The sequence below is a fragment of the Panthera onca genome, chromosome C2, assembly GCF_046562875.1.
Source record: "Panthera onca isolate mPanOnc1 chromosome C2, mPanOnc1 haplotype 2, whole genome shotgun sequence".
NCBI classification, from domain to species: Eukaryota; Metazoa; Chordata; class Mammalia; order Carnivora; family Felidae; genus Panthera; species Panthera onca.
In genome coordinates this window covers 105207485-105234956 of record NC_138347.1, presented here as the reverse complement: position 1 = coordinate 105234956, position 27472 = coordinate 105207485, and the positions used below count along the sequence as shown (strand labels likewise).

General features: G+C 41.3%; 1 protein-coding gene and 1 pseudogene across 4 annotated transcripts in view; one reads left to right on the top strand and one right to left on the bottom strand.

Annotated features, from left to right (window-relative positions):
* The window catches only part of SCHIP1 (schwannomin interacting protein 1), a 549016-nt gene that overhangs the window by 464440 nt on the left and 57104 nt on the right, over positions 1-27472 (top strand). The window lies entirely within an intron of this gene.
* On the bottom strand, positions 1642-25165 carry LOC132683317 (ribosome biogenesis protein NSA2 homolog pseudogene; annotated as a pseudogene).

Below are 27472 nucleotides of genomic sequence, written 5' to 3'. Positions count from 1 at the left end.
ATAAAAGTAAAGGTTGTATTTATAAAAGATTGGGACTAGGTTTTGGGAAAGCACTAGTATCTTTTGAACTCAATCAGCCCCTACCCGCACTCTACCAACACCCCAGGACCCCAGACCCCAGAACTTGGGCTCTTCCCTTGACCGGTGACTTTTGGAAGGCTGCTGACCCCTAGTGTTTGAAGTAGAGCATTGGACAGGGAATCCAGAGATTTGGGTTAACCTTTGAAATGATCACAGAATCACAAAATCTTGTGCCATCCCCTCACATAGTGAGGGTGTGAGCAAAATGAAACTTCTGGAAGCACTTTAATGAGCACAAAGCGCCAGCCACTGGCACACCGATGCTTAGCGAACTCTCGTGTGAGTAAATGAAGAACCCAAATGTTGCTCAGCTCTCCTGTTCCCTTCCCCAGCCACCGCTTTCACTTGTAAATATCAAATATATCAAATATATCAGCCTACTTGTGGTCACAAAACAACCACTACAAAGCAACGAATTATATTCGGAAGATGTGCATATGTGTATGAAAGCACGTTTTGTGATGTGAAATGCTACTACCTGGTAGGATAGCTGAGAAGGCTACTCGTTATGCAGGGCTTTTTATTTTAAGCAAATCAACAAGCACTGCTACCGTGAGGTCTGCTTGGAGCTGTGGGCGAAGCTGTGTTAGATGGGGTGCCCTTGGTCTGTGGCTTTGAGGGAACAGGATATTGCTTGCGTTCCATGTTTTGGGGTAGGTGTGGAGAGGAAAGGCAGGAAAATGGTCATTCGAATATTAGATGAATCTCAAGAAAATTGAATAGTAGTATGGTCTTACTGTGCTTTGCTTTTAATTGACTTCCAATTCAAGTGTCACGCGGCGTTTCTCGGGATAAGAAAAATCTTGCACAAACCCAGGAGTGGAAATGAACCGCCACTGGCCGTGGAGGGCACCGAAGGACAGCTAGGATTTCTCAATCTGAGGTCTGGGAGAGAGTTCTGGGAAATGGTGGCAGCGGCAGCCGCAGCTGTAGAACTTCCGACAGCTGTTTGGTTTTGGCAGGCCAAGCTGCCACTCGCTGAAGAGAGCTGTGCGGCTTCCATCCAGGGCCCCTCCTGTCATGCAGCCTGTAAGATGCCTTCCAGGAGAGGAGTCATGCTCTCTCCCTCTCTTCCCCTTTTCACAGGGAGAAGGAAAACGGGCAGGTAAGCGCCATGGTGGTCAGATGGGTCATGGATGTGGAAAAAAATGAAACCACTGATGCAAAGTGATTGGACAAATCAGACTGTATCCCTGCATCCAAAAGTATCGTACCAGTTTTGCTGGCCTCCTCTCGTTTCTTAAGTAAAGGAAGTACCATTTATTGTCAAGACTTACTGTTATTTTTGTTAAATCCTTTTTAAATGCATTTTTAAATCTTTATTTTAAGGGAGAGGGAGAGGAGGAGGGGCAGGGAGAGAAAGGAGAGACACAGGATCCCAAGCAGTCTCCTCACTGTCAGCGCAGAGTGCTGGCTAAGCTACCCAGGCTCCCGTATAATTGCTTTTTAAAACATTATTCAGATTTATGAACGTCTAAATGCTAAACAGACTAAAAAATAAAGACCAATTTGTAAATAAGCCTATTTTAATGTTGCTTACAATAGAATACATAGTTCTCTTGATGGCTGCAGGTAGGTAAGGCCGTCTGGCTGTATTCAGAGAACCACCACAGTAATGGTGTTTTCCTAACTGGTGAGTAGCCTTCAGTAATTGTCAAGAGTTACTTGTCTGAAAGTGCTGTCAAACCAGCAAGACTGCATTTATGCATCCATCGTTTTCAGGATTGTTGGTAACCTGGGCATATTTTCCCCAAATAACCTTGCCTCCTTGTGTCACAAGGCCCAACTCCCTCACGTTCACCTCAATGACAGTACCTTTGGTAATAACACCCAAAGACCTATATAGTGGGGATGAGGGATTCTTTTTTACACCAAGTATTGGCAGACAAAAGGTGGCTTTCAATTCAGGATGTGTTACGTGGGCCGTTTTGAAACGTAAGCCCATTGGCCTAATGAATCTTTCATATTTAGGTGGTTTTCGAGTAAAGCCATCTCCAACAAAGCAGACTTTAGTAACCATCCTCTTCCATGCTTTCTTTTTTCTCTTTCCTGTTCGAATAGCTTTTAATACTGCTGTTTCTCCCTGGGCACGAACTTTGGGCATAGGGACTTCCCATTTTCCTGCTTTCTCTTTTCATTTTTGTTTAATCATATTGGAAAGTACTTTAGCTCGGGACTGTCCCTCCCTGTCCAGTAGATACGCAGGTACTGCTCCTTGTGGAGTCTTTTCATTCTTTGGCTTGGTGTTTCTCTTTTCATGCATCTTGATAGTCTTTTTCATTTGTATTTTCTCAGCGTGGCGCTGTTTATGGTAAAGCTTACCAATCATCTTTTTTGCCTTCTTTGAACGTTCATGAGCCTCTCGACCTTCCTGCTTTCTCTTTTTCTCATGGTAATCCAAACGATAGCCATAGTGCTTCCGGCGTAACTCAATATATATATGTTTTGTGGCTTGGTGATGGCCACAGAGCCACCGGGTGCAGCTACCAGGGCGCAAAGACTTATCGTTATTAATACAATTTTGGTATTTTGTAGAGAATGACAATGGACACTAAATATTCTAGCTTTCAGTTGACACATTGCAGGTTTCCACTTTGCATTCATTCCTCTCTTTTAAGGTACATAGTATTACAGAAATACAGATTTTATTCAGTCGGTGTTTAACCAAGACTTAGAAGACTACTTAAGTTGCAGGCCAATCCCAATCAGCCAGTGTGAACAGTCCTGTGTTAAGTTGTATTGGTGCTTCAGGGAGAAAGTGATGGAAGGGACTCCATGTTGATTTCATGAAACTGAGGTATGAATAATGGGCAAGTAATGGACGACCTGGTGTTCATGCCAGTAGACCACCGCCCCCCCCCCCCCCCCCACCGCACATCTGCTTTCACAAGCACTTGACACAGGTTCTACATTTTTTAAATGTGCCAAGTACATAAATATGGTTGGTGTGTTTTTCTAAGTGCTCTCTGTGACTCTGTAAAAGGAGCATTAACCATTAGGAAGGTTACAACACTGGGTAGAAAAGTAAAAGTATTTTTTGAATTTTGGTCTCCACAGGTTAACTTTTAGCTTCAATGTGTTTTTGGTTTTGTTTTGTTTTTGCTCCCCCACCCCTACCACATTGGCATATGTGAGAGAGAGAGAGAGAGAGAGAGAGAGAGAGAGAGTGTGTGTGTGTGTGTGTGTGTGTGTTGAATAGATAATAACTAATTAGGAATTCTCTTGAGAAAAAGTCTCAGCCAGAGAAATATGGGGAAACCATGCTGGAGAACTCTGACACAGCTGTTTAATTTTGGCAAGGAAGAAAATTGGAGTTCTTCTTTGTTTGGGTATATGAGGCACCGTTGTACCATGCTGCAGTGTGATTTGACCGGATGGAAGCTAATGCATGGGCACGTGCTTTATACCTGCTGTCTTATTTGGTCCTCAAATAACCCTTTGAAGCAGGTGTTATTATTCTCCTTGTAGAGACAAGGAAGTTGAGACTTAGCTAAGTTACAAAATTTGCCCCAGGCATATTTTTTAAAGGATTTGACCAACTTTTGAATCCAGACATTTCTAAACTCAAAGACCCTGTTCTTTCTACTACACCAAATGGCCCAGTACCCAACTTATGTTGGGTTAAATAAGTCTTTTTTGTCTTTCAAATAAAAATGCAAGCAACATTGAACATTTATTCTGTTTAGTGTTTCTCAACAGAGTAACAGTTTCTCTGGAGCCCTTATGTTTTCACTGAGAATTTGATTGCTTTTGTTTTCATTTTGATAAGAACCCATTCTTATTCTGGATAGTAAGCATATTCTGGATCACCTGGATTGTCATTTTATAACTGAGTACTACTCTATTATGTAAGCAATTCTGGTTCTATTTGTGTTTACATTGACACCAAGAAGTATTCCTCCACCTCAGAGATTGCTAGCTGCTCTGCCAACATCCACTCTTTCTTACTTCCTTACTAACAGAACCCTGATTTGACTGCAGGTGGCAGTATTCCTGTATTACCCAGACTCTCTTGAAGTTAAGAATGGCCATGTGACACATATCATTCTGGCCAATGATATGTAAGAGAGTTACTGGGTGGGGCTTCCCAGAAAGATTCTTAAACATGGCTACTTAGAGGCTAATGCATTTTGCACTGTCTGTTCTTTCTCCTTTTCTAGGCTGGAAAGAGATTGAGTTATGACCACGAGGGCAGGAAAACATGCTAGGGATGGCTGCAAACGGAATGAGTCTGAGTCTCTGATGACTACAAAAAAACCCACAAAAAACAAACAAACAAACAAAAAAAAAAAAAACAAAACCCCACAACATCATGACAGTGATGGATATGGCTATCTACACACTACTTATTATATGAGAACCATAAGCTGATATTCAAAATAGCTTTAGTGTGATGGGGTGCCTGGGTGGCTCAGTTGTTTAAGTGACTTACTCTTGATTTCGGTCAGGTCATGATCTCACAGTCTGTAAGTTCAAGCCCCACATCAGGCTCTGCACTGACAACATGGAGCCTGCTTGGGATTCTCTCTCTCCCTCTCTCTCTCTCTCTCTCTGCCTCCCCTCCCCCACTCTCTCTCTCAAAAAATAAACTAAAAAAAAATTTTTTAAATAGCTTTAGTGCGATAATTTATATACCATGAAATTCACCTGTTTTAAGTGTATAATTCAATGATTTTTAGTAAATTTTCAAAGTTGTGCAAACATCGCCACTACTCAAATGTAGAAGAAGATCCTGCTTACCAAATGCCATTCCCAACCCTAGGCAACTATTCATCTGCTTTCTGTTCCTATAGATTTGCCTTTTCTGGACATTTCATATAAACAGAATCATACAATGTGTAATTGTTTTGCATCTGGTTTCTTTCACTTAGCTTGCTGGTTTTCAGGTTCATCCATATAGTAGCATGTATCAGTAGCTCTTTCTTATTGCTGAATCATATTCCATTATATAGCTATCCCACATTTTGTTTATCCATTCATCAGTTCATGGACATGTGGATTGTTTCTACTCCTTTGATATGAGTAAGGTTGCTATGAACACATACATGTCTTTGTGAGACATGTGTTTTCATTGATATTGGGTGGATACTTAGGAGTGGAATTACAGGGTCATATGGTAAATTTATGTTTAACTTTTAAAAAATTTATTTATTTTTGAGAGAGAGGGAGTGAGAGAGAGAGAGAGAGCACATGCGAGTGGAGGTGGGACAGAGAGAGAGAGAGAGAGAGAGAGAGAGAGAGAATCCCAAGTGGGGACTCCATCTCATGAATCGTGAGATCATGACCTGAGCTGAAATCAAGAGTCAGACTTTTAACCAACTGAGCCATCCAGGCGCCCCTGTTTAACTTTTTTTAAAGAAACTGCCAAACTGTTTTTCAAAGTTGCTGTACCACCTTACATTCTCACCAGCAATGTATGAGGGTTCCAGTTTTTCCATATTCTCACTAACAATTATTTTGTCTTTTGGATTATACCCATTCTGTTGGTCGTGAAATGCGATCTTACTGTTGTTTTAACTTGCATTTCCCTAATGACTAATGATATTGAGCATCTTTTCATGTGCTTATTCATTTTTTAATGGGTTTGTCTCTTATTAGTTTATAAAGAGATTTTTATATATTCTGGTTAGAAATCTTTTATCAGAAATACTATTAGCACATATTTTGTTCCAGACTGTGGTTTATATTTTCACTTTATTTTTGATAATTTTGAAACACCAAGGTTTTTAATTTAAATGAAGTGTATTTTTCCCATGTTTTTTCTTTTATATATTATGCTTTTGGTGTTGTATTTAAAAACACTTTTCTGCGTCCTATATATTTCCACATAGACTTTAGGATCAGCTTATCAATTTCTACCAAAAGTCTACTGGAATTTCGATAGGAACTGTGTTGAATCTATAGGTCAGTTCGAGGATAATTGCCATCTTAATTATACTGAGTGATGTAATCCATGAATATAGAATGTCTCTCCATTTTTTTAGGTCTTTAATTTCTCACAGCAATAATTTATAGTTTTCAGTGTATAAATCTCATACATCTTTTATTTCTTAGTTTCTGAAGTCACTGTTTTACGGACTTTTTTCTGCTAAATTGAAATCCTGATTCATGTTCTAATTGGCAAATAAAATAGAAAGTAAAAGGAATAGAAGTAGACTTAACATACATAAATAATATTTTCCTGTGAAGGGTAAATGATTCTTGGTGCATTATATAAATGATCAGTTTCACAGTGGAAAATGAATACAAGTGGTGAAGAAACCAAATAACTGCAGGGCACACAGAACATTGGCATATCCTGGGCACCTGGGTGCCTCAGTCAGTTGAGCATCCGACTCTTGATTTCTGCTCAGTTCATGATCTCATGGTTGGTGGGCTCAAGCCCTGCATTGGATTCTGTGCTGTCAGTGCAGAGCCTGCTTGGGATCCTCTGTCTCCCTCTCTCTCTGTCTCTCCGCAGCTCTTGCTCGCTCTCTCTCAAAATAAATACACTAAAAAAAATTGGCATATCCAACCCAAATGAACGTTTGCCTTATAGTTAGTACCATATGTGTGAAAGCCAATAAAGCAACATGATCTGTCACAATAACTCAGTATTTGTTCACTGTAATTAACTGGTTGTATATCATTTTTGTTTATATTTGTAAATTTATTTATGTATTATCAGCATAAAGAATTTATACCTAGTTTTACATTTATTGGCCCAATATTTTTCCCTTTAATGGATGTCTGGTATTCAACATGGGGAAACACTGATTTTAGTTTATTAGTTTACAGAGCATTTTCAGTTTACCATCTTATTATTCTCACAGCAACCCTGGAGCTTGGGTAAACTAAGGGTTTTTAGTATTCCCACATTATAAATGATGCAGATAAAACTCATAGACATAACTGATGTGCATAATTTTATACATCTCTAATGTGGCAGTTCTGGGATATAAAATTAGGAATTCAGGCTCCAAATCCCTAACCCTTTCTGCTACATGTATTAGTGATTCTTGATCACTTTCTTAAACCCTACTAAGGACACAAGGGAAATATAAAACTTTTGTGAGGCTTTGTAGGGAGGTAAAACCCATGAAACGTGTTAAAAGTAAAGTTAGTGCAAGAGAGCCCACAGCCCAGACACCAAGTTCTTTTGGCATCTACAGAATGCAGACAACTCAATGGACTTGAGTAACTGAGTAGGAGAACATGACCTGAACCATGTAGAGGGCACTATCAGGCAGCTCAGATCCATGACCCCACCCTACCTGCCTTCGGAACTGGAGCATTCATTCCCCCCAGCTGCTTGGAATATTAACAGTCAACAGTTCTCTTCCACGAGCCTCTCTGGGGAATTGCCCACGGCCAACGATAGCTGCCTTGCCCAAGGGCAGCCCATATCTAATGTCTGGTTGATGGTGGGGGGACTTAAAGGCTGATCCTTTCTTCTCAGCTTGGGTCAACTCTGAAGAGCCATCCCAGCCCCAGACCTCCCTTACAGGATGAGTTAGGCTTTTCTGCAGCTGCATTAGCAGCCGGCTTCTCCTTCTGCCCTATTATTACTTCCTCTAGTCCCTCCCAGCTGTAGATCCCCAGCGTGCTCCTTGATGAAGTTCCTCCTGGTGACCTCCATCTCAGTTGGCTTCCTGGGGAACCAGCCTGAACCAAATGATCTCTAAGGTTTCCAGGGAGTGGTAACAGCATGAACAAACGCCTTAAGGCCAGAATTCTTGAGGCCATAGCAGAGTAAATGGAATAGTGTTTTATAGAAACTAGAAAACAGTGGCCAATGGTGGAAGACTTTGGAAAACAGGATGAGGTATCAGCCTTGATGGAGAAACACCGCAAAAAGCCTTCACTGACCCAGTGAGAATATTGGAGCCGCCCCAGACATTCCCTTGACACAGCAAATGTGTCACCTAATATCAACTCAGACCCTGAACATTTACTGCTCCATTCATCTGATTCTGTGAACTCTGTCCTGAAGCCAGAAAGGGAAAGTCTGAATTTAAGATCTCCCCTGCCAACTTTCTTTTTGTGTGATTTTAGAGCTTCTGTTGCTCATTGGGAAAATGGGTATGTTTTGAGGATTGAAATATTCCTAATTTCAGAGGCAGTTCATTGGTATCATGTGATAGAAGGTTTCCAGGGCCAATATAACTTTTGGTGATGCTAGGCTAAATTAGGTTAAATGTATGTCTTTACTGTAGGTTTTCTCAGTCTTTAATATATTGCTGTGCCTTGTGGTCTCAAGGAGGAGGATGGTAATGTAAATCATCTTACCTTAACTCATCAGGAAGACCTTTCCCTACTCCTGACACCCTCCAGGGAGCATCTCTTAGGCTTGTGTCCTGCTGAAGCCATACTGAGAAACTCTGGCCCATCACATAGGCAGTTAGCAAATGTTAAATCAGATCGTATCAATTACCATGGTCTGCCCTGCCTTAACCTTCACCTAAGTTAGGAATCTCTCAGAAATATGTTAAGACTTCCCATTGACTTTGGTACTCAAGATCAATGTGGTCTTGCTTATTTAATTCAGCTAGGCATACTTCACTTTAACGATATCTCCAAATCATGATGTGTATCTTTTAATTTTATTTTTTTAATTTTATAATGCTTATTTATTTTTGAGAGAGAGAGACAGAATGTGAGTGGAGGAGGGGCAGAGAGAGAGGGAGACACAGTATCCAAAGTAGGATCCCGGCTCTGAGCTGTCAACACAGAGCCCAACACGGGGCTCGAACTCACAAACTGTGAGATCATGACCTGAGCCAAAGTCAGATGCTTAACTGACCGAGCCACCCAGTGCCCCACACGTGTATCTTTTAAAGAACAGTACTCTCTCAAGCCTTTAGATTGGAGAGAAACGTGGGTTTCCAATGCACGTACTCTCCACTGGATGGGTGGTGTCCACCCTGTTGTGCTGAAACATATGATGGCTGCCTTGCAGGGACAGAGCAATGTGTGGAGAAGGATGCTGAAGCTGTGTTTGGACTGTGTGAGCAAGTGTGTTCTGATAGATGAGTGATATCCTCCATTAACACAGCACTTGCTACCTTTATTTTAGGCTGTAATTTAACTGATACATTCCTTTGCCTTTTGAAGACAGTGGGGGAATAAATAAATTGTAAACCATCCCCAATGCATGTTCAGAACTAACTCATTATTGTCATCTTCTTTAGAGAAGTTGAGTCTATGCCATTGTCCTTCATATCAGTTAATGGCAGTGGCCTCCACCATCATATCCATGATATCCATGACCACTCAGTCACCAACTCTTCTAAAGATGCCTCAAATCATCATCCTCCTCATCACAGATGCCACTCCCATTCTCCAAATGCTACGAATTCTCACCCAACTGCTACAGCTTCTCTCTGGCCTTCTTTAAATCTCTCCTGCGATTTACCCACCTGTCTACCCATTCAGGTGGGTCTCCTTCTCAAACCTTTTAATGAATTCCTCAGGGTAAAGCCTAAACTCCTAAATTTGGCATGAGAGGCCTCCCAAATCTGTATCCTACTTATCTCTGGTATCATTCTTGCTATTTTCTTAGGCTCTACCAAAACCACTCTGCTGAACTGCCTAATTCATGCTGTTCTTAGCTTCCATGCCTTTGCTGTATCTTCTGCCTGAAATGTTCACTCTGTCCTTTACCTGCCAGGTTAATGCCTACCCATCACAGGAATTCAGCTCAGCCATCAACTACTCCAGAAAATCTTTCTTGACCCCTCCCTTTCCCAGACTTGCTTAGATGCCCTAACCAATTATATGTACTAAGTCTAAATAATGTAAATATGCAATGTATAATTGTCTGTTTATGTGCCTGTCTGCACCTTGATAGTGGGGATATGTCTTATTTCATCTCTATATTCCTAGTACCTATTAACATGCCTGCTTTGTCTTAAGTACTCAATAAAAAATGTATGGACTAAGTGAAGGAAGTAAAAATCTGTCATGAATAAAATTATGCCAACAGCAGCCCATGGATATTGAGAACATAATCCATGCTCAGGTAAAGAATTTTCTTTATGGATTAAGAATGATTGCCATGCATGGCTGGTAGGGTCTGAAAAGGAAAAGCAGGCAACAGGGTGTCATCAGTAAAACCAGCACTGAGCAGATTCTCTTAGCCTTCAGTGTCATATAAAGCAACATGGACACTGAGTTACATCTTTCTTTCCCTGGAAACCAATCACTTTGAGATGTGCTTAGCTGGGTTTAAAGTAATTTCCCTCTTTTGTGTGTGGCCATTCTAGGTATTTGCCCATATCTGTACTTCTGTAGCTGTCTTTTTAAAAATGCCTATAATTTGGCTTATTTTCTTCATGGATTACAATAATTTTTTTAATGTTTATATTTGTTTTTGAGGCAGAGGCAGAGCATGAGGGGGAGAGGGCAGAGAGGGAGACACAGAATCGGAAGCAGGCTCCAGGCTCTGAGCTGTCAACACGGAGCCCGACGCAGGGCTCGAACTTGTCAACTGAGAGATCATGACCTGAGTCAAAGTTGGACAATCAACCGACTGAACCATCCAGGTGCCCCCATGGATTACTATAAAAAGAACACCTTACTACTGATTAAATCAGATTTAAGTCAACCCAAGTGACCTATGGTGAATTACCAAGTAGATTAATACTTCTTCTCAACTAAGTGACGACAGAGGAAGAATTGAGTGTAAGTTGTCACCTCCTGGTTAAATTCTTCATTGTACTTTCATCGCTGTGTTTTCTGCCAGTCATAGCCTCTACGTCTTGGTTTTGAATGGCCTTGGGAATACGGTCTTCCAGACTCTTCAGTGCCCCCATTGTTTGGATTTTGTTTTTTTATACACATATACTTACAATGTGCTATAATCTAAGAACCCGAATTTAAAATAAACGTGCAGTCCCCTCTCACTCATCTGATGGTGAGACCGTCAGCAACTGAGGCCAAGTGAAACCTAGACAGATACCCTAAAGTCAGACAACGAAGTCAACAGTGATCAGCAAAAGTGTTTATAAAGTCCACGTATATTACACTCAAGTAGGACACGAGTGTGTGCGGAGGAGTAAGCTACCATTGTGTGGAAATTTCACTCGTCCCCAAATGGTGCTAAATAAAGAAAGCTTTTTACACAAAGCAGTACCTGCAATGCTCCTGTCACATGGCTCCCAGTCACAGTGCTGTGTCTAACACTAATGTGCTAGGGATAAAAAGAGTAGAAAAGCTGGAAGCAATAGCTGGGTATACTTCAGTAACGCTCTGAGATTCAAAACTCAAGTGGAAATGAGTGTATAATGGTGTAGCAAAGCTGATCCCTTGTAAACCTCCTGAACAACTTGCCATCAACTTTTCTCTGCTATCTCCTCTCCTAATCATCTCAGATTCATATCCGCTTCCCCAGGAAGGGGCAGAATGGAGCTGTCGGCAGAACACTGTCTGGGAGTCTGCAGGGCCTCTGCATGTAGGCCAGCCTAGGGTCCAGGAATCCCTGCCATGAGCTTCCTCAGTGCCAGAGGCTTTGCTCTCATGAGCTCATGCAGCCCGTATAACCACACCAAGAGGAGGCACTGAGGCTTGGAGAAGCCAAGTTTCCGAGCCATGGTCACTGAGCAGGATCAGGTGTAACCTGCTTAGAGGCCCTGCCCTAGTCTGTGGAAATGTCGTAAGTCCTTTCCCTTTCTGGAAAATTATAATTTTGTTAAGGTAAAAAAAAAAGTTCTATGTTTCAGGTTCTTAATTTTCAAATGAAAAAATCTAATTATGTGGTCCTTGCCCTCTGTCTTAGTTATCTATTGTTTTGTAACCATTTACTATAAAATTTAACAGCTTGAAACAAAAAACATTTGTTATCTCACAGTTTCAGATGGTCAGGAATCTGGGAGCTGCTTAGCTGGGTGGTCCTGGCACAGAGTCTCTCCTGAGATCATGGTCAGAATGTTCATCGGGGCTGCAGTTCTCCGGAGACTTGAGTGGGTCCTTTTGCAAGTTGGCTCATGCACATGGATGGAGGCTGGCCTCCATTCCTCACCATGTGGCCCTTGCCAGTGGTTGCTTGAGTGTTCTTATAACAGAGTGGCTAACTTCTCCCAGTACAGGTGACTGAGGAGAAAGAATGGGAGAGAGAGAAAGCAGATGTGTCTTTTTTTTTTAATTTTTTTTTTTAACGTTTATTTATTTTTGAGACAGAGAGAGACAGAGCATGAACAGGGGAGGGGCAGAGAGAGAGGGAGACACAGAATCTGAAACAGGCCCCAGGCTCTGAGCTGTCAGCACAGAGCCCGACGCGGGGCTCGAACTCACGGACCGTGAGATCATGACCTGAGCCGAAGTCGGACGCTCAACCGACCAAGCCACCCAGGCGCCCACAGATGTGTCTTTTTAAACCTAGTATCACTTCTGCTTTTCTTTTCTAAGTCCAGCCCTCACTCAGGGATAAGGGAATTAGGTCCCACTTTATTAAGAGAAGAGCACCAAAGAATTTTGGACATATCTTAAAACCACCCCACTCTCGAGGCACCTGGGTGGCTCAGTCAGTTAAGCAGGCAACTCTTGATTTTGACTGAGGTCGTGATCTCATGGTTCATGGGATTGAGCCCTGTGTCAGGCTCTGCACAGGGATTCTCTCTCTCTCCATCTCTGTTTGCCCCTCCCATGTGCCCTCTAAATAAATAAATAAATAAATAAATAAACTTAAAAACTTAAAAAAATAACACCCCACTCTCTCTAACCCATATCCATACATCTTCTGAGGAAAACAAAACAAAACGGAAAAGCACCACCACTAAAGGTAAATTGCTTTGCTTTTTCTGTTTGACTGTCACTTGCATGTTCTTGCCACCCAGTGGCTTCAATTAAGAAAACATTTCCCCATCCCTGAACTGCTTCCTAAGGAAATGGTTATTTGCATAGCAGAGAAATCTTTACTTTTCCAAGGAATTTACAGGGACATATAATACAACTTGTCCTTTCGATTAAGCTCTGATTTGGACCAGGCACTCCATCTGAGAATCTGCCTCCCACTGTTTATCATGTGGGCCAGTGGCCTAAGGTGGGGCCACCAGAAGGCTTAGTTCTCCCACAGATCCTCCCCCCCACTCTTCTCTCCTCCTGTCTCCCTAGATGAGGCCTGGGCCTGATTAGCCTGCTGCCCGGGATTCCCAGCCTCAGGACCGACAGCAAAGGTCATTAGGTCCTGGGAGTCATCTCTCCCTGGGCCAGTTGATCTTAGTTGGGATCAGCCAGTTACTTCCAGGCTTGAATGAAAGTTCTACTAATTACTAGGGCCACCTGGCAACCTGGAGAACTCTGCTTGTTGGCCATTCCCAGCTGCCTGCCCAGACTCTGGGTGGACATTCTGTAAAAAGACTTCCATGGCTCCAGGAGGGCGGCCCTAAGGTTAATTCTATAGTTTAAAGCGGCTTTCTTAGAAGAAGTGAGCAGAACCAGTTCTAGAATCAAGGTGTTTTTACCTTTCCCCCACCGCACCTACCTTAATCAGAATTAGTATTAGGAAGTTCTGCCACTTAAATCAGACACCAAGACTAACTAAACACTTCAAATTATGATTTCTTCCTATGAGAGGAAATGATTAAAATTTCTAAAAATTACAATTATAGACAAGTTATGCTTAAAAATACATGTGTGTATATACATATTTCAAATGCGTTTATTAGTATGGAATATTTTAAAACCTTTAGCTTTCATTCTGCCTGAAATGAAGTGAATTTTACACTAAAGGGGTGGAGGTAGTTATTAAAACAAAGTAACTGAAACCTTAGGAAAATTAAGAATGAAAAAATATGTGCCTCTATTTGACCATTCATACCCACAAAATGTTTGTTGAGGTGACTGCTACAGTCAACTCTCTAAATGCTGGGGACAGCTATAAATAAAACAAAGTCCCGCTAGTATAGAGCTGACACGATACTGGGAGTTAAACAATAAACAAACAAGAACATATGTAGTATTTTAAATGTGGTATGTGCTAAAGACAAAGCAGAGGCGTGTGCTCTCACACAAAGCCCCAAAGTGTGGAGGCAGGGAGAGGCATCAAGTAAGAAGTATAACGTTAAACAGGATGGTCAAGGAAGACCTCAAAGCCAAGGCAACATTTGAGGAGCGATCTGGAGAACGTATGGTAGCAAGTCACAGGCTATCCAGGGCAAGACACAGGCTATCCAGGGCAAGAGAGTTCCAAGCAGAAGCAGAAAGTGCAAAGGCCCTGAGGCAAGAAGGTGCTGGGCCTGATCAAGGGCTAATGAAAGGGCTTTGTGGCAGGGACCAAATGAAGGGATGAACAGGTCCTGTGGGTGCCAGGAGGCAGATGATAGAAATCTCTGCAAGCTCTTAGCAGGGCTTTGGCTTCTACTGGGAATGAAATGAGGACTATGAGAAGGTTTTAAGCAAACCTGAGAAATGATATAATCAGATTATGTTTTAGAAGTATCCTGGATATTGTATTGAGTATTTACCAAGTTAAGAGAGGTTGGAAGGACAGAAGCAGAAAATCTGGGTAGAAGACCTTTGTAGTAATCCAAGTGAGAGATGATGGTTGTTCAGAATGGTGGCAGTGGAGGTGATGAGTAGTGGGCAGATTCTGGATATATTTGAAGGTTCAGCCAAAGAAGATTTGCTGGTGGGCTGTAGGGTGTGAGACGCAGGGAAGAGTCAAGGATGACCCCAGATTTTAGGCCTGATTGACATAAAGCATGGAGCTGTCATTTACTGAAATGGGGAAGACTGTGAGTAAAGAGTTTGCAGGAGTCAGGTGTTGGGGATATGGAAGTTTGTTTTAGGCCTTATAAATTTAAGACGTACATCTATTAAACATGCAAGTAGAAATGGTGAGTTTGCAGTGAGATACAGGAATCTGAGTTTAGGGATTGGTCCAGGCTAGAGGTATAAGGGTTGAAGTCACCAGCCAAGAATCTGGATGGCATTTCCAAGGAAGTGAGTTCCAGATAGAGAACAAGCCCGAGGACTGAGCCTTGTGTATTCTAGTGTAGCACTGTGCAACAGAACATTCTGTGATGGGAATGTTCTCTCCTCCGTCTAATACGATAGCCACTAGACACAGGTGACTACTGAGCACTTAAAATAGGACTAGTGCCAACTAAGTAACTGAATTTTACTATTCTGAAATTTAAATTTAAGAACCCACATGTAACTAGTGGCTACCATATTGGACAGCACAGCGCTAGTAGCTAGAAGTGGGGGAGAGAGGGGAAATCAGCAGAGGACAGGTTTTAACACAGGAAGAGAACCAGAAGAGAATGTTGCCTCAGATACTGATTGTAGAATAGTTGAATAGTGCTCATAGATCTAGTTTGAGGAAGACTGGGAAATCTTGGGATTTAGGAAGGTGTAGCCATTTCAGTGGCATGGGAGAACAAAACCAACTGGAGAGTGTTCAAAAGAGAATAAAGGGCAGAGAGAAATTGTAGACAGTAAGTCTGGACAACTCTCTCAGGAAGTGTTGTGGTTGTCTACAAGAGTGTGAGAGGGATGGGGCGCCTGGGTTGCTCAGTCGGTTAAGCGGCTGACTTCGGCTCAGGTCATGATCTCGCGGTCTGTGAGTTCGAGCCCCGCTTCGGGCTCTGTGCTGACAGCTCAGAGCCTGGAGCCTGTTTCAGATTCTGTGTCTCCCTCTCTCTGACCCTCCCCCATTCATGCTCTGTCTCTCTCTGTCTCAAAAAATAAATAAACGTTAAAAAAAAAAGAGTGTGGGAGGGAATGGACTTGGGAAATATAGAGGAGACCAGGCAGCACAAAGGGCACACTTGGCATAAGCAGTCGTGAATTTAAAGTGAGTATGGTTGTATATTTTTCTCCAGCCACATATGTCAGCCTGGAAATAGGCACAGAGTAGCAAAGAACTAAATTTAACCACAGTTGGGATTTAACTTGAGTCTGAAGTTGGTGGTTATAATGATGGGCCATGGAATCTAAGATGTGTAGAGAGAGAAGGGAGGACATAATGGGACTGAGGGATGGGAGGAAGATGGACAGTCTATGTATGGGGTGCAGGGTCTAGTGCAGCTGAAGAATTATTGGAATTAGAATATTAGGGTTGGCCAGAATGAGAAAACAAGATTGTTGGAGAATAAGAGGATTGAAATTGAAATTTTGGAGGTCATGATGTTGTTGGTAATGGCATGGTGAGGATAGGACCATGGGAGTGGATGTAACTGAGATAGAATCGAAGAGGAAGGAAGTCAAGGAACTTACAGGCCAAGATATTGGAGGGCTATCTAGCCGACATGGAAATTCCCAAGAATTAGAACTCACATCAGAGACTGACTCTTCAAGGCATGAGGCAGGTAAGCTGGGAGATAACTACAACTAAGAGGGCTAATTAGAGGTGGTATCAGGAGTCTGTTGGTAGAAGAGTCAGAGCAGGGTGTTAGGGAGGAGCAACAATTGTCTGGAAGCAAGAGAGGAGCAAAGACACCTACTCATCCCCCAGGGCCCTAGCTAGAGAAAGGCAAGAGAGAAAACAGCTACCACTTGAAAGTGGTGTAGAAAGAGCTGTAGGGGAGACAGTGCTTTCAGGCTCCTGTTAGAGCAAGACAATGAAGGGAATGTTCCAAGAAGAGGGCCCCCTGGAAGGGCTGTGGAGGACTGGGGGCAGTGGTCTGAGGAAGTTGTACAAAGCTGTATAGGAAGGCACTTAGGTAGATAAACAGTGACCTGGGAGTCGAGGGGGCATAACCAAGAGTGCTAGACCAAGAGGGATTAGTGACAGTGTTGAGGCCAGCTCGGAACCAGCAGCTGGCATATGTTAGGTGATTCATAAAGGTAATTTTTCTCCTCTCCTCCTCAACAGCCTCTTAAATTTCATCTCCTCTCATACTGTAGGAACTTATGTCTTCCCATTGGCATTCGCATGCCAAAAGTCAAAGATTCTTTTTTCTTCCAAAACTCGAGAACCCACATAATTCTCAAACGAAATGACCGTATGTCTGCTTCCCTTCTCTTCCCCCATGTGCCACCCAGGACCAGTGTCATGGGCATTTAACCTCTGAAATCACACAAGGCTCTTGGCTTCATGCTCTGTTATCGCTGTCCTGAAAATCTTAATATTTGAACAAAAGGTTCCCATTTTCATTTTGCACACGGTCCTGCAAAGCATGTAGCTGGCCCTGTGCTTATTCCAACCCCCTAAAAACAAATAACAGATAAAACTTGACCATGGCAGGGTCAGGTCATTTGAATTATTATCCCATCCACATGTCAACATTTTGGTATTGAAGGGGATTTTTGAAAATAATGGAAAACAACTTAACCATATCATTTGTAAATAAGGAAGTAATTGAGTCCATCTAAAACCTATGAACTCCCAACTTTTAATCTTTTTTTTCAACATGAGAAACGAGCATCACTTTCAGAAGGATTCTTCATTTATTATTACCTCCGTGTATTAATAAGTTGAAAATCTGAAAGTTACTCCTAACTCCAAGTGAGCATGACTGATTTATTATTGCTCACAGTCAGGAGAACATTGAATCCTTACTTGAGAGTATTTCATGTCTGCATGTAGGAGCTCTCTCCTTGTCTTTACAAGAGACTTCCACTTCCTCTGGTGTGTACATTCGAGAGCAGTAGCCTTGAGTAAAAATAGAGGTGACACACGCAGGGCAGGCCAGGACAAGGGTGCATACCAGACTGAATAATCATTTATCTGGGGGTAGACAGCAGACTTGCCTCATTCCACTCACCATCTGGGGAAGGCAAATCCTTACACAGATTCAGCCGTCAAACCTGGATTATGGTAACTGGTGTTAAATGAAGAGTCCACATAGGCTCTCTAGATTCAGCAGTGCCAGACTGGTACTCAATGCACTCTTGACACAGATTCAAGATTAATTTGTCACCAACACAGGACAAGCAGGTACCTGGAGTGCTGACACTTTCGTGATTCTTTTAATGTGGAAATTGCAGTCGGTGATGATGCTGTAATACAGAATCGTAAGTATTTTCTACAGAGAGGGAGCATTTGGATTAGAGAGACTCGAGCCACATCCAGCATTTCTTCTTCAAATAGTAGAACACTTTCTGGAAAGCCGCAGCCTAAATTATAGGTTATGGCTTGATTTTTAGCGGTCATCTTTGTTTGTTGTCTTCTAAGAAAGTAAACATGCTAAAATAATTTTTTGTGTGTGCCTTTTTTTCATCTGGCCTAAACCACAGTGGATGAATTTAAAATTATCAGTCTTTCACAAACTCAGTTTACCTTCCTACGGGTCACTTTGCATCCTGGTCTTTTGATGAGAAAACTAGTTGGAACACTAGCATCCCTTAAGTACAGTAAAACCTTGGCTTGCCAGCATAATTCATTCCAGAAACATGCTTGTAATCCAAAGCACTTGTATATCAAAGTGAATTTCAAGAACCATTGGCTCAGTTGTGATCATGTGATATTCGGCATCATGCACTACTCGTATTGCAAGGCATCACTTGCTTATCAAGTTAAAATTTATTAGAAATGTTTGCCCAGGTCTTGTGGAACACTCGCAGAACAAGTTACTTGCAATCCAAGGTTTTTATGTGTAAGAATTCTGACTTTTTGCTCTTATCAATGTCCTTCTTTGGGGTGTACAAGTTGACAACATCAAATTATTTGGTATTTTGCCAAGCTATCCTATGGAACCAAGAATTCATTACATAAGGTAGCCAGTTGGAAAGGGGAAAGATACATCAGGCTGGTTTTTTCTTTTTTTTTTTTTTTTCTGACTAATTTTGAATTAAGTTGGGGTCAGTAGTCTAGTGGATTCAGCTTAGTAAGTGTTAACCTTACATGGGGAGCTGTAAATGATGATCTGCCCTCGGGTTCAGCTGGCATAGTCAGTCCTGCCCCTGAGACACATCAGCAAGGTGAGGGGGCCCTGTTGAGCCTGCCAAAGCTATAACTCACAGCAAGGAGGGAAATGTAGCCAAAAGGCCTTACCATGTTTAGCTCACAGACTGGCAGTCAGCCACTTAGCTATCCAGGTGAGGCTTCACCCACTGCCTCGAGTTGAAGAATCGGGCACTTGCCCAGCTTTACGACAATAGTGACTTGAGCTAATACCAGCTGGTTGCAGGCACACTCCTGCCCTGGATCCAAGGCTCTGATGGGAGAGAACTTCAAGAATTTCATGCATTCATTCAAATATTTGTTGAACACCTACTATATATGTCTGGCAGTGTGCTGTATGCTAGATATATAATGGTAGACTTGATATGGCCCCTACTTTCTCACGAACATACAGTCTAGGGGAGCAAATCAACATTACAAATCCCACCAATTAACTAATGGTTACAAATTGCGATAAGTGCTAAGAAAGAAAACATAGTGTGCTAACTAAATTTGAGGTAGGACCTTACTTAGACTGGGGGCTTGGGGAAGGCCTCCAACTTGAAGCAAGAGAAGTTATTAGGGCAAAGAGGGAAGTATTTTGGTCAAGTTGAGAAATAGCTCATGTGAAGGCCCTGAGTCAGGGATGAGCTTGGCTTTTCGAGAAAACTAAATGGCAGCCAGTATGCCTAGAGCTAAGTGAGCAAGATTGTGAGTGATGCAAAGGAAGTCTGGAGCGTAGGTCAGGACCTAGAGCAGCAGTGTTGGGGAATTATTTCATCCCAAATGTGTCATCCTAATGTGAAGGGAAACCTACCCAGAGTTTTAAACCAAGATGTGACATAATCTGTGTTTTTAGAAGTATTTTTCATTCACAGAGGGTAAGGCTGCAAGTTTTTATAACAATTTGGGAACTAAATAAAAAAGCACGCAGCTATCAAGACAATCAAATAGGGCAACTGGATGAGTAAATGAGGCTTAATTTTTTTTAAAACAATGTTTTATAAATTTATGCCATTTAAAATTAGGGTGAGAGGTCCAATCACCTGTTATACTGACAGCTCCGTTGAAGAGATCACTTCTGTCCTTTGGAAAGTGAATTTGATTTTAAAAACCTCAAAACAAAACACAAGTAGCTTAAACCATCAGTGTAAGTTTTCCACTGCTGTCTGCAAAGCAGATGTGCAAAGCAGCCTTTTTAGCTGGCTGCTATTCCTCATAGTTCTGCTGGAAGTCCAAGGCCATGAGAGGAAGAGGGGAAGAGAGGAAGCATTGGTATCTGGGCATAATGGATTGTGTTTATTTTTCTAGTTTTTTTTTTTTTTCCTTCTCTTTTTGCTCTGCTTGAATGTTAAGAATGAAAACAAGCCAACTCTACTGTCTCAGACGAAGGGAGGGGAGAGGTATTAGAGTGAGGTAGATAGGGATTCTGTAGGCACTGAACCTCAAAAGCACTGCTAATTCCTGTCTTGGCTTTCTCAATAAATAATGAAAAAGCTACGCACTTACAATAAGTGAACATTTTGTTGGCCTAGCCTTTGTTTCTGAAAGAGACTATCTTTGCTGTTCACAAAGGAAAACTGGTTTAAGTGAGGGAGTTTTAGAAGAGTTGGGGTTAACATGCAGATTAACTTTCCTGTTTATGAACAATCCATGACGGATTTTAAACCTCTTCTCTGAGCATGAGTCCCCTGGCTGTCCATTGTTCGGAGTAGCGTGATTTCCTAACCAGTACCTTTATATTCAGAATTTATTTCTAAAAGATGAGGAATTTTCTTAATTGAATAGCTTTAAGTAAGTGTATGAAATCATTAAATGACATTCTTGCATTTTTATTACACTTCAGTAAACCTTTTAGACCAATGTTTGCTTTCCTACCCATTAGCAAGTAAAAATCATTTGAACACCTCTTTTGAGAAGTAAGATTGATAAGAAAGATTGTAAATTCCAGACTGTTGCTTAACTGGCCCCAGAAAAGCTGGTTAGAGAATATACCTGAGGAAGCTCTTAAGTACTAAATCCCGTTATAACTAATAAGCATTTCAACATTACTCTTGTATTGAGGGGGAAAAAAACAATAAGATTTAAGGACCACTAAAGAATTTTAATAGTTCCTTAGAGATTATGTTAATAGAGTTTAATCATAAATTATGCCTCTTTCCTGTGTTCAGTGACAAACTAGGAAAATACGTCAGTTGATAAACAGTTTCCAGAAGAGATATACTACATAAATTATGTTTCTTTTTTTTATCATTGCCTTGTTTTATTCTGTGAAATAAATCTTTTGAAAATAGTAACTAATTTTCATAATAAACTAAAATTGCATCACAAACTAATGATCTAGTGTGCGTAGCTTTTGAAAATTGTTTTTCACAGTGTAAAAAAGGAAAAAAAAATCAGTGCCTTTATCTTCATTACATTTATATAAGGAAGACCTTGAATTGAAATCTAATTGATTTTGCTGACTTGCTTAATGCTCATATGTACTGTGACATTAATTTCATTGTTGTTGCTCATTTGTAAACCTCAGTATACAAAATAAGCTTAATTTGAAAAGACCGTCATTTGACAGCCTAAAAGTAGTAGTGGGGTTAGTGGGTGCAGGGAGATGACAGTTTTTTAGTGCAAACATTATATAGGTTAGAAAATGGAGGCTCCTAGAGGCGCCTGGGTGGCTCAGTCGGTTGGGCGTCCGACTTCGGCTCAGGTCATGATCTCACAGTCCGTGGGTTCGAACCCCGCGTCGGGCTCTGTGCTGACAGCTTCAGATTCTGTGCTTCAGATTCTGTGTCTCCCTCTCTCTCTGCTCCTCCCCTGCTCATGCGTTGTCTGTCTCTGTCTCAAAAATAAATAAAAACATTTACAAAAATTAAAAAAAAAAAAAGGAAATGGAGGCTCTTAGATATGAAGCTGTTGCCCAAGAGAATTGAGCCCAGAACCTAGGTCTGTAACTCCTGGTCTAAGGCTCTGTCAATTCCAGAACCATTAAAGACAGCTTAGATTGTAACTTTGGATGTAGTAGCTTTGTGTAACTTGAAACCCTTTCATTAATGTAACTGAAGACTTATGCACTTATGTTTATAGTTGATATTAAATATATCATTGAAAGATCAATACAACAGTGAAGCATACTTTTGACATTATTTTTGTTTTCTAATGTCATTCTCAGTTGGAATTGGTTAAAAAACACAGTTGTCCACTAGAGGTCACCTTTCTTCAAGATGAGGGTCAGTCCCCTTCCCTAATACTTTGTTAACCTGATTTTAAATCAACCATCACCACCTTGGAGAAATGAACAGCCTTTTCTGTCATCGGGGATTCCATGTACTCCTGTAGCTACATGCACTCGTATCAGTAGGGAAGGCTGACTGGGCAACTGAAAAACCTAGAGGGATGAAGGAAGATGGTGCCCCTGCCTCCCCTACACACACACACACACACACACACACACACACACACACACACACACTGTGCTAGCTCTGGCTTGGGTCCTCTTGACATACCAACTTGTTTTTATTTGAAAGTCTTGTGTTAGCCCTGGAAGGTTTATACCACCTTTCACTTTTCTGCCACTGCTCTCTGTGACTCCAAAGGCTGGGAAATGGAGACGAAAAGAAATGACCCTTAAAAACTGACATAAATTTGGGATGAAACCATGTAGACTTCACCCAAATTTATCTGAGTCAGTTACTATTTTTCTACAGTGTGCGAATTTCAGTCAGCGTTGGCCAGAAAATACTATGGGGAGAGGACTAGGACTGTGTCCAATAAACAAGCACTTTGGCAGATTCTATTGAAATATAAACCATCGCATTATTCTAGAAGGAGAGGGAGGCTGCCTGCTATAGCACTGCCTGACGCATCAGGTTTCAAACTGTGTCATAGAAACCCAGAGTTGCAGGAGATATTTTTAGAGGTTCACTTGCACCTGTTCTATGAGCTTCTAAACACCTCATTCCCAGCAGCCCCCCCCAAATCAAATTGGTAATGAGAAAGTTCTGAGATGTGAAAATAATTCTGAATATAGATACAAATGAGATTGTCTATGAGACCTTGGGCTTTTAGAGAAAAGTGGTCCTGTAAAGTGACAGTAAGAAGAATATAACCTTTTAGCCCAAATGTAGTGATTCCTTCCCTCATATCTATGCAAAGTATTTCTCCCTACCCCTTTTTTTTACATTAGCATATTCATTTATCCTGCTGGGTTAAATAGTCTTTTACAGTCCTTGAAACTGTACTTGTAAATGTGTCATTGACCATGTGGGTGGTACCTCTGTACTGGTCTTACTGAAAAGTCATGCCTGTGCATCTCCAAGAAGGAAAAATCATCTAAGATGCCTAAGGGGCCCAGCACGGTTCACTGCCAGGTTAGGGTCAGACATATCTGTTGGGCACATACCCTCATCAAGCCTAATAGGTAGATTATGCAGCGCCAGGTGAATGGCAGATACATCAGGTGAGCAGGTCTGGTTCTAGAGAGATGACCTCTGAGAAGTTTGCACACTCTGCCTTTTCGTGTCTATCTCTTATGAGAAATGTGAGCAATTGCTATATATTGTTAGTAGGTCAATCTGGAAATAAATTTCTTGTTATTTTGCTTTCAAGCATTTAGGTATATTTAATGAAGAATATCAGAGATTGCAACATAAGCTATTAAAAAGGACTGCTGCCATTTCCGACTACTTATCTATGTGAAACCAGATTCTCTTGATGTGGTGCAATCCAACAAAATAAATAAATGTAAAAATACAGTTGGAATAAGACTGTAAATGACTTCTATAAATTCTATTTTCAAATGTCTATGTACAACAAAGCCTCATGTTCTCAATGAAGGATATGATAAGTAAATATAAATTTGAACTAGAAGTTTTATGTTGATTAAAAACACTTCTATTATCTTGCATAGCAGTTTTCATTTTAAAAACAGATTCTAATACTTCAAGAAGAAAAGAAAAAGTGACAATCTTTGATTCACATTAATAATTTGCTCAGCAAAGTATTTTTTAATACCTGAAATAAAGGTATCCAGGGTCAGAATAGTCAAAACTTCTGAGTATATTAGTTTACAGTGGTTTGTAAGACTCTTAGATAAGTTTCTTATTTATGGTTTAAGGATAAAAAAATTATAACCCATCTCATTTTTATCCTTCTCTTACTTCTCATTTCTGGGCCCCAGGGCATGTGGGAATATCCTGATACCAAGCGTTCTCTCTATATATGAAAAATGACCTTGCTGCAACAGGGGCCTTTCAAGTCCATTATAGATGCTCTATCTCAGAAGTCACAGACCAAATTAACATGCTCAAATCATAGTTCATTGAATCAGTTTAAAGCATATCAGAAAGCAAGGAAAAGGGGCCGCGCTGACATACATACAATATAGTGTAGGACCGAACTACCTGAATCTTAGGTTATACAGTATTTGTGTGTCCAGGCTTTCTGCCATGGCCACCTTCCCTGCTGATGATAAGGTTAGGAAACTGAGTTGAGATTTGAGAAAGGAGGCCCAATTAGACCGAGGTATCTGCCAATGACATGCAACTTGCTTTATCAGAGACACAGGGGCAAGTCCCTCTGGCTTCCTCTGTAGCTTGCCCCCTCTTCTGATGAGCTGCTATGGATTATATTTGCATTTCTTAGGCAGAGGGTACATAGGGCCAGAATGGGAGTCACCAGTGCACAGTCAGCGTAAATCTAATGAATATTGAATGCCTCGGGTTATTTAGTGTGTTGTGAATATTAGGTGCTTCTTTAGTCTTTCTATTCCTTTCTATGACCTGCACACGTGTTTGATCCATGTCTGACACATCCAGTCTACATATACTTTCTTACTCACTGACACTTAACACATATGATGAATTCTGCCTCTGTCTGCTTGCTTACTCATTGTGTAAATCTAAACATCTTGCACATTTCACATATGTCTGACAAACTACTACATACTCATTATCCTTAACACCTCTTACAAGTTTCATTCATCCCATTTGTTTTTCTTGTTCTTCTATAACATTAACTGAATATTCTCAAGTGATACAGCAAAACCCTCTACAAAATCTCTTGGAAAAGCTGTCCACCATATTGGTCCAGACTCTCTGATCCCACTCTGGCCTTCCCTGCCTTTCAGGTCTTAACCACCTGCTGCTCCTTTAAGGATCCCAAGATAACCACCACCCCCCCCCCCCAACCTGTGCTCCTGCATCTTTCTCCATCTCCTTACTCAACACTGCTTCGTAAGTTTGCTCATCATACCTTCAGGTCCACAGCTGAATGAAGAACCATCACGTGCTCCTGGTCCAACTCCAGGACCTGGCCCTTTGGATGATTTGTCAATTTCTCCCTTCCCTCTAGCTCCTTCCCTGCTGAACACATAGATGTTCAGGTCTCCCCTGTCTTAAAAATCAGCCACAACCACAACCTCCCTGTTCCACTATACACTCAAGCTACTGCCCTAATGCTGTAATTCACCAACAAACTTCCTTACAAACGGCTTTCTACTCAGTCCCTCAACTTCTTAACCACTGATAACCTGGCTTTTATCCCAACACACTACTACTGAGATTATTCTCTCAAGAGTAACTGATGACTTCCTAATAGTCAGACCTAATGGCTTTTGGTGGTATTTACCTTCCACCCTACTAGTCTTTTCCACTTCCCTCAAAAAAGTACTTGAAGCAATTTAGCTCTGCCAGCAAATCCCCTGGTGACCCCTCACTACATTGGATTTCATTTTCCTCTCACCCTGTCAACCACACTCCCTTCCCTTCCTCTTGCCCTCTAAATGTGGGCTTTGACCCAAGATTATTGTATTAGTTTTCTATTGCTGCTATAAAAATTTATCCCAACTTCATCAATACAAATAATTATCCTATAGTTCTGGAGGTCAGAAGTTCGTAAGTGGTCTCACTGGACTAAAACCAACGTGTCAGCAGGGCTATGCTCCTCCTTCTGGAGGCTCTAGGGGAGAATCTGTTTCGTTGCCTTTTCCTCTTCTAGAGGCCTCCCACACTCATTGACTTGTGAGCTCTTCCTCTGTCCTCAAAGCCAACAACACTGGCTGATGCTTTCTCATACTGTCATCTCTGTTCCTTCTTCTTCTGCCTCCTCCTTTTACCTTAAGGACCCTTGTGATGACACTGAGCTCATCTAGATAACCAGGATAATCTCCCATCTCAAGGTTAGCTGATTACCAGCCTTAATTCCCCTTTCCCAGGTGGAGATTAGGACATAAATATTTTGGGAGGTCATTATTGTGTTTACCACAGGGACATCTTTGTTTCTTACTAGTTCTTTCTCCACAGTCTCCCCCTTCATCTAATTTTCTGCAGCTTCAACTATCCTCTCCCTGCAAACACATCCCAAATTCTGTTTGCCTGACTTCTCTCTTGAGCCCCAGTTGCCTCCTGCACCTTCAGCTCAGAACTTCATGGTGAAAAATAAAAGAACTCATTACTGCAGCCCAATCCCCCAGAATCTGTTCCTCCTTCTGACCTCCCTGTTTCTTTGCACAGCACCAATTTTACTCCAGCCAGTCGTTGGTCTCAAAGCCTCATGACTCCTTGTCTTGTTCACTTCCACGTCAGATCAGTGGCTGGACGCATTGGTTCATTTTTCACAGTGTCTCATGCAAGCATCCCTTTGTCTCTTCTTTTCCATTCCCACTATGACCTCTATCCTTTAGGCGTCTTTTTTTTTTCTTGAGCTGTTGTATTGCCTTTAATTAAGAGGGGGGAAAATCCATTTCTGCTCCTCTCCTCAGTACCTAAGAGCTATTTTACATGTTATTCTCATTTCATCCTGTCAGCAACCCAATAATCAAGGAATCAACATCCTCCGTTGATAGATGAGGAAACTGAATTCTAAGATAAAATGAGGTGACTTTCTGAAGGTCATGATCATTTATATATTCATTTAAAAATATTTAAATGAATGAATAAATGAATTAAATGAGAACTTGTTATATGCCAGGTATTATTTCAGATGCTGGGGATATTAGCACTGAATAAACCAACCAAAATCCAAGTTCTAAGTAAACTTGCATTAGTCTAGAAATAGAAAAGATAGGTATTCAAGAAGTGAACAACCAAACCAACAAGATTATTGCAGTCTCCTGGTTTACCCTAGCTAAGAGTTCTCTTCGTCTCTGAATTCCCAGTGAGCAAACACAAAATCTCTTTGAAGGCACTTAAATCATCAGTTGTTATATGCAGCCATCTCTATGCTGCCTTATTTCTCATACCAATCTCCTTGAGGACAGAAACATGTCTTTACACGGCACAGAATAGCCATCTGTTTCAACTGCAAGGTTGTAAGAATCAAGGGAGATATTGGAGAAAGTACTTCGTAAACTATGAAGCCATTTTCTAAGGTTCATTGTCGCAGGTGTTGCCGATTGTGTTTTTTGGGTGAACACAGAACATCAGGAGAGCATCAGGAGAACATCAGTTCTCCCTGATGTGGACAGAATTGATTTGCCTCATAATTCCTTTGCTTCCATCGCCCCTTCCATTGCAACTGAAAGCTTTATAAAATGTCTACCTGCTTTCCCAAAATTCCTAAGGAAAAGCTTGAAAGTTTAAGACAGTGCTT